The 11867-nt window shown below is 37.0% G+C and overlaps 1 non-coding gene and 1 pseudogene across 1 annotated transcript; both read left to right on the top strand.

The window, feature by feature from the left end:
• The first annotated feature begins 598 nt into the window (after positions 1–598).
• LOC101699655 (cell cycle control protein 50A pseudogene) lies at positions 599–1812 on the top strand (annotated as a pseudogene).
• A 4454-nt stretch (positions 1813–6266) lies between these two features.
• Positions 6267–6373, top strand: LOC147823137 (U6 spliceosomal RNA). Its single transcript, XR_015444609.1, has one exon. It is a non-coding gene; the product is annotated as a U6 spliceosomal RNA (small nuclear RNA).
• Positions 6374–11867: the final 5494 nt, after the last annotated feature.

The following is an 11867-nucleotide window of genomic DNA, read 5'->3' as shown; positions in this document are numbered from 1 at the left end:
TTGGTTTTGCTTGTGCAGGAACAGGGGATAAGTTTCCATTTTCTAATGTCTTCTTCGATCTCCTTTTCAAGAGTACTATAATTTTTGTTATAGAGGTCTGCCATTTTCCTTGGTTAGGTTAATTCCTAAACGTTTAATTTTTCTTGAAGCTATTGTGAATGGTGTCATTGTCCTAAGTTCTTTTTCAGTAGGTTCATTATTTGTGTACAAGGATACATTGATTTTGTGTGTTGATTTTGTATCCTGTAATAATTTTTTTGTTTGTTTATTTTCACCCAGAGGCTGCCAGACTCCAAGCGATCCTGTAATTATTTTTACCTTATCTTGCAACTTGGCTTCTAAGTTAGAATCCTTGCTTGAGGAAGACAGTTAATTTTGTACTTACGTGAGGTGAGTTCAGACTATTGAGCTACAGACCGAATGTTTCATAGTTTGTTGATTCCCACTGTTGAATAGATCGAGCCTGTCCTTTAGAAGATAACCTCATCCGCCCTTCTGCCTTGCCGCTGGCGGCGACCCCTGCCCGAGTCTCTTCAGGGTCTGGGGCGGGATCCCCGTGAGGGACGCCTGAGCTGGTAGAGCCGCGCCCCGGAGTCCCATGGCGATGAACTGTAACGCCAAGGACGAGGAGGACGGCGGGCCCCCGTGTGCGCCGGGGAGGGGGGCGGCGCGAAGACGCGGAGGCCCGACAACACGGCCTTCGAGCAGCAGCGGCTGCCCGCCTGGCAGGGCGGGCACCGTGCTGCCCACGTTCTTCATCGTTGGCCTCATCTTCATCCCCGTGGGCATCGGCATCTTCGTCACCTCCAACAACATCCGCGAGATCGAGATTGATTATACCGGAACAGAGCCTTCCAGTCCCTGCGATCAATGTTTGGCCCCAGTTGTGACACCATGCGTTTGCACCACTAACTTCACACTGGAAAGGCATTTGAGGGCAATGTGTTTATGTATTATGGCCTGTCTAGTTTTTATCAAAATCACCGCCGTTATGTGATATCTCGAGATGATAGTCAGCTAAATGGAGATTCTAGTGCTTTGCATAATCCCAGTAAGGAATGTGAGCCTTATCGAAGAAATGAAGACCTACCAGTTGCTCCTTGTGGAGCTATTGCCAACAGCATGTTTAATGATACATTAGAATTGTTTCTGGTCACCAATGAATCTGATCCTACCCCTAGCCCTATTCATTTGAAAAGGAAAGGTATTGCTTGGTGGACGGACAAATACCTGAAGTTCAGAAATCCTCCTGGAGAAGGAGCCCTGGAAGAACGGTTCAAAGGAAAAACAAAGCCAGTAAACTGGCTCAAACCAGTGTACATGCTAGATTCTGAAGAGGATAATAATGGCTTCATAAATGAGGATTTTATTGTTTGGATGCGCACTGCAGCATTGTCTACTTTTCGAAAATTGTATCGTCTTACGGAACGGAAAAACGATTTACATCCAACATTACCAGCTAGACAGTACTATTTGAATATCACATGTAATTACCCAGCACATTCTTTTGATGGACGAAAACGGATGATCTTCAGCATTATTTCATGGATGGGAGAAAAAAATCCATTTTTGGGGATTGCTTACAACACCGTTGGATCAATCACTTTCCTTCCGGGAGTTGCTCTGCTAGTAATTAATCATAAATATAGAAACAGTACTAACACTGCTGACACCATGGCATTTTGAGGTTGGCTCATAAAACTTTTTTTGAGAATAGTCTTTGGGCCGTGGATTTAGCTCAGTGGTTTTGCTGCCTGCCTCGCAAGTGCAAGGACCCGAGTTTGATCCCTGGTACCAAAAAAAAAAAAAAAAAAAAAGAACAGACTTTGTCCTTTGCTTCTTTGCTATGGATGACTTATAAAATATATGATGGATATAAATATTAGGTATATTGATTCATATCAACACTGTAACTGTTAAACTTGCATTTTTATGTTTGCTTCTTTTAGGCCAGTCCATATGATACATAGAGCTTCTTTCATGTGAAATTTATCTACTGCTTAAATATTGATGCTGTGTTGATATTATATTGACATATAATGCTGTACGTGTGTGCTGATTACATGAAGAAGGGTTAGAAATGTAATCACTTGCTAACCTTTCAGATTCAGGGTCACAGAAAGATGAAGAAAGACTAAATGTAAACAAAATATTTGATCATTTTCATGTGTCATGTGTAAAAGCTTAAAGTACCATCTTTGTTTAGGTGGTTCATGTATTCAGTTTGTCCATTCTAGTGTTTGATCAAGCTCAGCTTTGGTTCCAAAGGGTATGCTTATCTGTGAGGCATGGAAGGTAATGCTCATGTCTAAAGAGGGCAAGCATGACCTGGACAGGAGAATTACAATTTCTTCCTTTCACTTGTTAAAACATTGCACTTGGGAACCCTAGCTCACTTGAAATGTTTTTCCATGTGGTCTTTTCCCTTGAAGCTTATGCTTCATAAGGGAGAAAGAATATAGGTGAGACGGGCAAATGCCCTGGCAGACCTTCATGCTCTGCCTCCTCTGTAGACTAGAGGTCAATGCCCAGAGAAGTCTTTTCGTTCTTGTGGTATTTAACATTCAGAAACTTACTTCAGCATTGGAAATACCTCAAACTATTCTTCTTTTGCAGGTAAGTATTTTGGCTTAAGTGCTAACATTATATTCCAGAAGTTTTGAAACTTTAATTTCCTTCAATTTTTATGTACAGGTCAAACATGGTTGTATATTTTGGATATACAATCTCTAAGGGCCAGGGATTTAGCTCAGTGGCACTGCGCCTGCCTCTTTAGTTAATTTATCAATTGTTTTGGTTGGTTTTCCAAGACATGCTTTAAGAAGATGTTCTATAAATATCCTATTTCTGGGGATTTGGGAATATGTACATGATTAATTACAATGTGTATGGTTGAAGTTATTTGCTAACTGGGATTATTTTAATATTCCTTATTGAATAAACTCTGTAATTGTTTGCTATGAAACTTATTCTTGAGATAAATGCAAACTTATTTTTCCACATACATAAAAATGTATGTATTCAATAGAGGTGATTTAATTGCATCTTTTTAAACTAAAACTCATGTTTATATAGAAGAATGCCTGTTAAGAGTTTGTAGTATTTCATTCAGTTATATTTGAAATTAGAAGGTCTGGGTAATATATCAATTTTGATTAATATATATTTTTAAGAAATAAAAAAGTAATAGTCAATAGAAATATACCACAGATTAAGTTTTGTATAACATGAAACTTAGTTGAGAACTTGTAATTCATCATGACTTTTAACTCATAAAAATATTACTTGCATGAGTTACCTGGTATATGATTCTCCTAAAATTTCTGAGTAGAGAGAGTATTCTTTTTTTTTTCTTTTTTTTTTTGGTACCGGGATCGAATTTGGGTCCTTGCGCTTGCGCAGCAGGCGGCAAGACCACTGAGCTAAATCCCCAGCCCACAGAGAGTATTCTTTATCTAGATATAGTCTTTGTTTTGTCAGTCCTTTGGAATGCTGTTTATTTGAAAATTGTCCTTCTTACATATGGTGTTTGTTTTCTGGGTCATGGGGGATGGAGATTTTTTTCATTCTTTCTAGATTGAGTCTGTGCTGTTTAAGGAGGTCTGCTATCCTGCATTCATCTCTCTGTGTCTTTCTCTGTCCGTTTCTCTGTTTACTGCCCACCTTTTTAAACTTGGGGACCAGATAAAAGAAAAGTTGAAGAAGGGCTGGGGATGTAGCTCAGTGGCTCCGCACCTGCCTGGCAAGCGCAAGGTCCTGAGTTCGATCCCAGTTACCAGAAAAAAAAAAAAAGTTGAAGAGCTCGTCCAACATTTTCACATTGCTGGAGAAGAGGTAATCTTAAAATATGATTCAATTTAATCAATTTTACAAGTGTATTGATGGCCTAAGGCCCTCCTCTCTCCTGCTATTTGAACTCTGAGGGATTCCTCTTCCTAAATATGAAGAAAATTAATATGAAGATATTCATATGGCCCATGTGAAGCATGGGGAAGGGAAAACATTTCCTTCTTACAGATCTTATGCTTAAATTTTGGGAACATTGATGTCATACTCAAATTTCAAAGAATCCTACTTCATTTTAAGGTAACCAGGTTAAGTAGATGACTTGGAAAATGTAGTAATTTGTAGGAAATATTTTATCGTGAAAAGTTTTCCAGTTGAAGATATTCAGTAAATAAAATCTAAGAAATTTCATTGAAATCCTGAGGTGATTTACAAATAAGTGGGAAAAAAAATAACTGTACTACCTAATAGAGAATCATTCAACCTAAAGAGTCAAGTGGGTATGGTTTATTGGATAGTGACAATCTATTTTTAACCTTGATTATATTAAAAGATAACATTCCATTTGTATGCTCTGCATTAATAAAAATGAACAAAATTTAAAAAAAGAAGATAACCTCATCCTCCAACAACCTACTTTTATATAGGTACATCTTCATCCCCCCCCCTTTTGTACTATGGCTTCTCTGTTACCCTTTTAAGAAAGTATTTAGAGATATTTTGTTCATTACTTTATTGTATAGATGTCATAAATTTATTATTCATTTATTTCATTGTTAATGAACAGTTTTTTCCTAAAAACTTGATTTTACAAAAATAATTTTGTATTTCTCAGATTGTGAGTTTATAGTAACAGATGTTTTTTGGCTTAATTTTCACAGTGTTTAAAATGTTTTTGATATATATTACATGTTTACAGATGCCTTATATAAAAGAGTATACTATAAAATGTCTTTTTCCTTCTCCTGTCTATTCCCTACCTTGTCTGCCATAGGTGACCAATTTTATTAATTTCTTGTATATTCTTCTGAAGATATTTCTCCATATCCTTTTATACAAATGTCAGCATCTTACACACATTGCATCTTACTTTTTAAAAAAGTCTTAATACTAAATCATGAAGACATTTCCATATCACCATTTAAAGGAAAAATTTTATTTATTTTACAAATAGCCACACAATATTCAGTTTTATGATTATACTGATATTTCTTTAGCCAACCAGTAGATGAATTTTTACCTTGTACAAATGCCATCTTACTAGTATACAAACAATTCTACAGGATACAGTCTTAACATGAAGTGATTGCCTCAAGGGTGTGCATGTTGTAGTGTTGATGAATGCTGCAGAATACTCCTCCACTGTATCAGTTTGCCCTCTGGCAGTGATGTATGAGAGGGCCATTTGCCCACACTTTGCCCAGCCAAAGATAGGAGCTAAGGAATTCAGTATCAGTATAGTTTTAATGCGACATTCTGTTTTTATGAATAAGTGGAACATCTTTTTGTATATTTAAGAACCATTGTTTTTCAACTCACTCCATTAATACACTTTGTCATTTTCTGTTTGATGATTGTGTTTTTAAAAATAAACTTGAAGAAACTCTGTATATTAGATAAATTAACCCTTCATCTGTATTTCAAATTGAGAGTTTTTCATTTGGCTTTTGACTTGTTATGTCTTTTAATGAAGGATTTAAAAATTTATATAGATTTTTCAGTCTTCTCTTTTATGGGTTCTAGGTTTTTAAATGTTTCATTATATTGTTATGTAAATTGACACCTTTAGAATTAATCAGAGGTTAGGCGTGGTGATCCCAGCACTCAGTAGGCTGAGGCAGGAGGATCGCCGTGAGTTGGAAGCCAGCCTGGACTACATAGTGAGTTTAAGACCAGCCTGAACTGCATAGCAAGAGCTTATCTCAAAAAAAAAAAAAAAAATCAGAATTCTAAGAAACTTTGCAGGAAAGCAAAAAGAATGCAACAAACATTAAGCCATATGTTTCTACATATGTGCTGTAGTGTGTACATATTGTAATTCCCTCTTTTTGTGTGCTGGTGGTGAAGATTGAACCCAGGGTCTCACTCATTTGGTAAGTGCCCTACCATGGCACTTCATCTCCAGCCCCTGTGACTGTTCTTTTTTTCACAGAAATATTTCAATATAAATTGAAATGTGAGGATTATCAAACAATTATTCCAGTATATGTGGCCTCTAGTTTTGTGTCATAACTTGGAAAGATTTTCTAATATTTGTGTATGTGTAGTACTAGAGATTGAACTCAGGGGCCGATGCATGCTAAGCAAGTGCTCTATCACCCGACAGACTTCCTATAGTCCAAGATTATGGAAGAATTCTCACATCTTTGTCCAGGACCTTTTTCATTATATTTTGATCTATGTAGAATTTATTTTTGTATGCGATTTGAGCTTATTTTCTCCCAGATGGTTACCATTTGTCCCAGTAAAATATTATGCCTGTGCTCAATTTGGCAGCATATATACTAAAATTGGAATGATGCAGAGAAGATCAACATGGTCCATGTGCAAGGATGACATGCAAATTTGTGAAGTATTTCATATTTTTGTCACTTAGCCTATGGTTGGGGTGAATTTCCAAACATCATATGGGAGCTGTTTGAATCGTGCAATGCTGTAACATTTTCAATAAATCTAAGACAACAGCAAAAGAAAAAATATTAAACATGTTAAAATTTTTTCAGCTATAAGTGACAATACTCAACAACAACAACAGGCTTAAATAATCAGTACATTTATGAAGTGACTTAATAAGAAATTTGGGATAGGGCCATTCTAGAATTGTTTAATTCAGTGGTTCAACAATGGCTTCAAGGACTGAGAGTTTTCCACTTCCTCAGTGTTTTTACTGTTATTTTTTGGCTATGTAAAAACTAGGGCCAGGGATTTGGCTCAGTGGCACCGTGTTTGCCTCGCAAGTGCAAGGTCCTGAGTTGGATCCCTGGGACAAAAACACAAAAAACAAAAAACTGAAGATGAGGTCTCTTTTACATCTTTCCTAAAACAAGTTTAATGTACAACAATTTTTAAAAATTAAATAATGATACCACTATCTTATACCACTAAACTTAGATGATCAGGTTTGTAGAATATTTCCATACTGCAAATCAATAGAATTAGGAATCACATCTTTCACAAAGTTCTGCTACTGTGTCCAATACAGCAAACATGATTCTAATGGCAGCTATGCAGTTCCACCGTTGAGTAAGATTTGGGAAAATTGGATTCAACTTTGATGGAAGTAGCCAAAAAGACTTAGTTTCTCACCAAATCTGTAGCTCAGCTGCATCTGAGCCCAGGTACCTGCCTTCCTGCCAGTGACAGTGAAAGGACACTTCACGCTAAGCAAGGTCAAAGCCAATCCTTCCATGTTGCCTAATATCTCATTCTCTCTTGCCTTCTCCAGGGTTTGTCTCTTCAGTTATTCCCTTTTCCCCCTTTGCCATCCATTCTTTCTACTAGATCGTTTTGGTAGCTGTCTGACATAGCTCCTTGGTCCTCCATCTCCCTCTAATCTCTGCTTCACTTTTCCTCACTACATGGACACACTTCTGAAAGCTGTGTTTAACTCGCTACTCTGCCTTCATTTCTCATTATCATTTCATATACTTCACTAAGGCTTTCATTTTCCTTTCTTCCTTTCCCATACTATTATAGTTTGAGTCTAGATGTCCCCCCAAAGCCTCATGTAGTCTTTTACAAAGGTGGCTGGATCTAGAGTGTGTGATTGATTAATCGGATGAAGGGTGCTGGGATTAAGGGTGTGTGGTTCATAAATCAGTTCACTGATTGGCACTATCCTAATCCCGGTAGCCTAGAGTATAAAAGGGGCAGAAAAAAGCTGCTAAGGTTTCTTGTTGCTTTTGCTCCTGCGTGGGCCCCATGAACTGTTCTCCTGTGGGATGCCCCTCTGTCATGTGCCACTCTGCCTTGGAGCCAGCCAACTATGGACTGAAATCTCTACAAACTGTGAGCTAAATAAACTTTTTCTCCCTTAACATGTGAGTGCCAGGTATTTTGTCTCAGCCATGAGAAAAGTAACTAAGATACATACTGAAAAGAAACAATTCCTATGAAGGTTGCTCAGCAGATGCCCACGAAGCCAGGCTCTTCTGGATTTCCTGACTTGTCTGGTGGCTCTCTCCCAGGCCCTTTGCTGGCCCCCTCTCCTGCAATAGATTCCCACAGTGCTCCAGGCTCTGTCCTCAGGTTTTCTCTTTTTTCTACCTGCTATTTCTCTCTAGATTCATGGCTCTAAATATCATTGATTTATCACTTACTTCTAAGTCCATATCTTCTTGTCCTGGGGTTTCCTTATTACTCAGGGCTTTTGGCTCACATGAAAGTTCTGTACTGAGCAGTAATCTAGCTAAGTCTCCCATGCCTTTCCGTATCGTCCATCATTCTCCACCACAATAGTCTGTATTAGTATTTTCATAGCATCATTTATTAGGGCCTGATATTCTTATTTATTCATTTACAAGTTTGTCATCACTAGACTATAAGCTTCTTAAATGCAGGTCATAGTCTGTCTCATCCTCTGCTATATCTCTACTATTTGAAAGAGAACCAAGCATTTATCAAGTAATAGACACTTGGGAAATACTTGTTAGCTGACTTACTACTCTGTTTTTGTTTTGAGCAGTCACTTTGTCTCTTCTGCTCTTGGTCCTTTCAAGTTTAGGAAAATGAAGCTTAGAAACAGAGACACCTGCAATTCCTCTGGCTCAGTCTGTGTGACAGTGTTGCAGAACCTAGAGCAATTACAGAAAAAATCTTGTGGTGCCAAATATTTATGTCTATTGTAAAATATTCATTCTTTCTTTCCTTCAAGAAACTTTATTGAGTGGCAAATGAAAGCATGGTGCTGTTCTAGGCATTGGAGAGCAATTAGGTATAGATATAAATCATTAAGATTCTAGTGCATCTGTCATAACTCACAAACAACAAAACAATAGAAATAGACAAACCAAAAACTTCTGACAACTCAGAAAGCTGATGTTATCCTTGACCTCAGGTATGTTTTCTATTCATGCTCATTTTCACAACAGGTTTGTCAACATTGCTCAATTTATCTACACTGGGCTCCTTGACATTAATGTTATAACTCTTACAGCAGCTAAGATTTAATTATGTAGTTTATATGGCTATTATCTTAATAATGCCACATAAAACATAACCATTAAAGCTATAGAATTTCTGCCAATATGATTTAGTTTTAACCTAAACTCTGCTTCCTAATTTAATTACATCATGACTTGAGTCCTGGCATGCTACTTTTTTTATTTTTTTGAGACAAACTTTCACTATGTAGCCCAGGGCCTTGAATTTGTGTTCCTCCTGCCTCAGCCTCCCAAGTGCTGGGATTGCAGACATGTGCCACCACAGGCATATTACTTTTCAGAAATTATTGACACCTGACCAGGACAATTAATGTGTTGGTGATTTGCATTATAAAGAGAGGAGAGAACTGTGGCTTTGAAACAGCAAAAAAAATGTGCTTTATAGAATACATTAAAATTCATTCCAAAATGTATGTTACACACAGTAAGTAGGAGTTTGTGCTGTAATAGATTTAACTTCCAGGCAAGAAGAGTAATTCACTAGCCAGCTGAGAAAGAAGCTCGAGTGTTAGTATTGTAAGAAATAGCTGAAGAAGGCCAAATGACTGTTAAACTGATCTAGGCGCAGGCACGTGAATTTGGTTTGGACCCAAGTCTATTTCACTGCCAGATACCTGTGGCCCGTCACGGAGTATCATTGGAGGCCCAGCAGGTGGCGATCTTCCTTTGTGCGGTATTACTAATTTAGCAGCTTCCCCATTACAAGACCGTTTAGAGGTTTGCCTTCTGAAGACTCAGTAGAACTGGTTATCTTTGGCGATAATATGGCTATATCTTCTACAAAGGCAACTGTGCTGGTTTGTTTTTTGGCAGACTTGAATACATGTGCCTGGACATGCAAATTTCTCTTTTGTTGCTAGAGTTTATCAATCCTTAGTTCTAAGTCATTGGGTTCTGCTAAAATATTTGGATTTCTACTTTGTGTCTAGGATATTACAACAGTACTAGAGGTCTATATAAAATTGTGATGACTCATATTTGAAAAACACTTTGAGCAAACGTTTCTCAATTTAAAAAGTCTGTTTTTCTAATAAAAGTCTACACACCCTTGAGCTCCTGCAACTTGCCTTGTCAAAAATTATTGATGAGAAGTTGGAGTCCATCTTGTATATATATCCTCTAGGAAAAGATTTTATCTGGCTCAGCTTTCTATAGTTTGTATTGTAAAAACAGCTGTAATTTTGATTTTCAAATATTAAGCGTATTGATTTGTATTAATTTCAGATATTAAATTAATTAAAATGTAATAGATTCACCTTTCCTCTTCTAAAATTTGTACTAATGCTTTCCCCCTGCAGAGTCTGATATGCTGGTCACAAAAAGAAGATACTATAATAAGCATATGAATAAAAAGAGCATTGATAAAATAGTCAAACCATCTTTTCATTTATTACCTGCCATCATGCTAGCTTCATTTAGAGAATGTTAAATAGTTACTGGGCATATTATTAATATGTATTAAGGATATTACATATATTATCTCATTCAATTTTACCAATATTTATTTTATGTTAATTATTTTATTTTATTTTATTTTTTTTTTGGTACTGGGGATAGAACACGTGTCCTTGCGCTTGCGCAGCAGGCGGCGAAACCGCTGAACTAAATCCCAGGCCCCGTGATACTTATTTTAAAGATAAGGAATGTGAGTATTAGAATATATAAGTTATTTCTCAAAATCATATGGCAGGTCAGTAACAGAATGGGGATTGGAGCCTAGTTTCTTTTTCACCCTGAAGCTTGTGCCATAAGATACACTGCAACAAGCTTAAGAGGCAATATGTAAGTAGGGGAGCTCCTTTTTAAAAAACAAAATCATGAGGCCCGGGGATTTGGCTCAGTGGTGCCGCTGCCTACCTTGCAAGAGCAAGGTCCTGAGTTCGAGCTCCGGTACCAAAAAACCAAAACAAAACAAAAAACAAAATCATGAAATGTCAGGCGGGGCATTTAGCTCAGTGGTTCTGCCGCCTGTCTCGAAAGCGCAAGGTCTTGAGTTCGATCCTCGATACCCGCCCCCCCAATCATGAAATGTCTTCTTCTAGTCAATCCATTTTGGAAAAAAACCCTTTAAAAAAATTTTTTTTAAAAGAAAAAAAGAGAAAAACCCTTTAAACCAGGCACGGTGGCACACACCCATAGTCCCAAATATTAAGGAGGATTGCTTGTGCTTACAAGCTTGAGACCAATCGGGGAAACATAGTGAGGTCTTATCTCAAAAATAAAAACCGTTGGGTGTGGTGGCCTACGCCTGCAAGCCCTTGGGTGTTTGAGGCAGGAGAATCACTATGAGTTTCAGGCCAGCCTGAACTGCATAGTGAGACCCTGTATCATAAAAACCAACCAACCCCCCAAAAAAACCCAAACCAAATCAAAACAAAACAAAATAAAAAACACTGTGAACAAGAACTTATAAGAGATATTGACTAGGTTTGACTTTCTTTAGAAATTATATAAAAATAAGATGAAGAGGAATGTTAAGGAAGTCTACAATTGTGCCAGACATAAACTTCATTGATTTTACAATTTATCTGTGGTGGCTCAAAAGTCAAAGGAGAAAAACCAATAAACAGAGAATGGAGAAAAGTTTTAATAAGAAAAATGTGTTTAATTTACAATATGTAGTACAATAAAGGGTTTCAATTTACAATGTGTATTACAATAAAGGGGTTTATGTCTTTAATATTTACATAAAGTTCTTCCACATCAATAGAAAAACTGTAAAGTAAGAAATCAGATAATTTACAGAGAAGGAACATGTGTGGTTAGAAAGTCCACAGAAAAAATAATTAATCCTCATCAGGAATTTTAAAATTGGATAATAGAATGTGATACTTATTTGGACTCTGAAACTGATAAATGTTAAAAAGAATAATGACAATAATGATACAATAGTAAAAAGATATAAAAATATGCAATGTG

Source organism: Heterocephalus glaber, unplaced genomic scaffold, assembly GCF_053883595.1.
Source record: "Heterocephalus glaber isolate CG9 unplaced genomic scaffold, H.glaber_assembly_v1.0 deba00001600, whole genome shotgun sequence".
Lineage (NCBI taxonomy): Eukaryota > Metazoa > Chordata > Mammalia > Rodentia > Bathyergidae > Heterocephalus > Heterocephalus glaber.
Note: the sequence above shows the minus strand (reverse complement) of the source record. Positions and strands in the feature narration are given on the sequence as shown.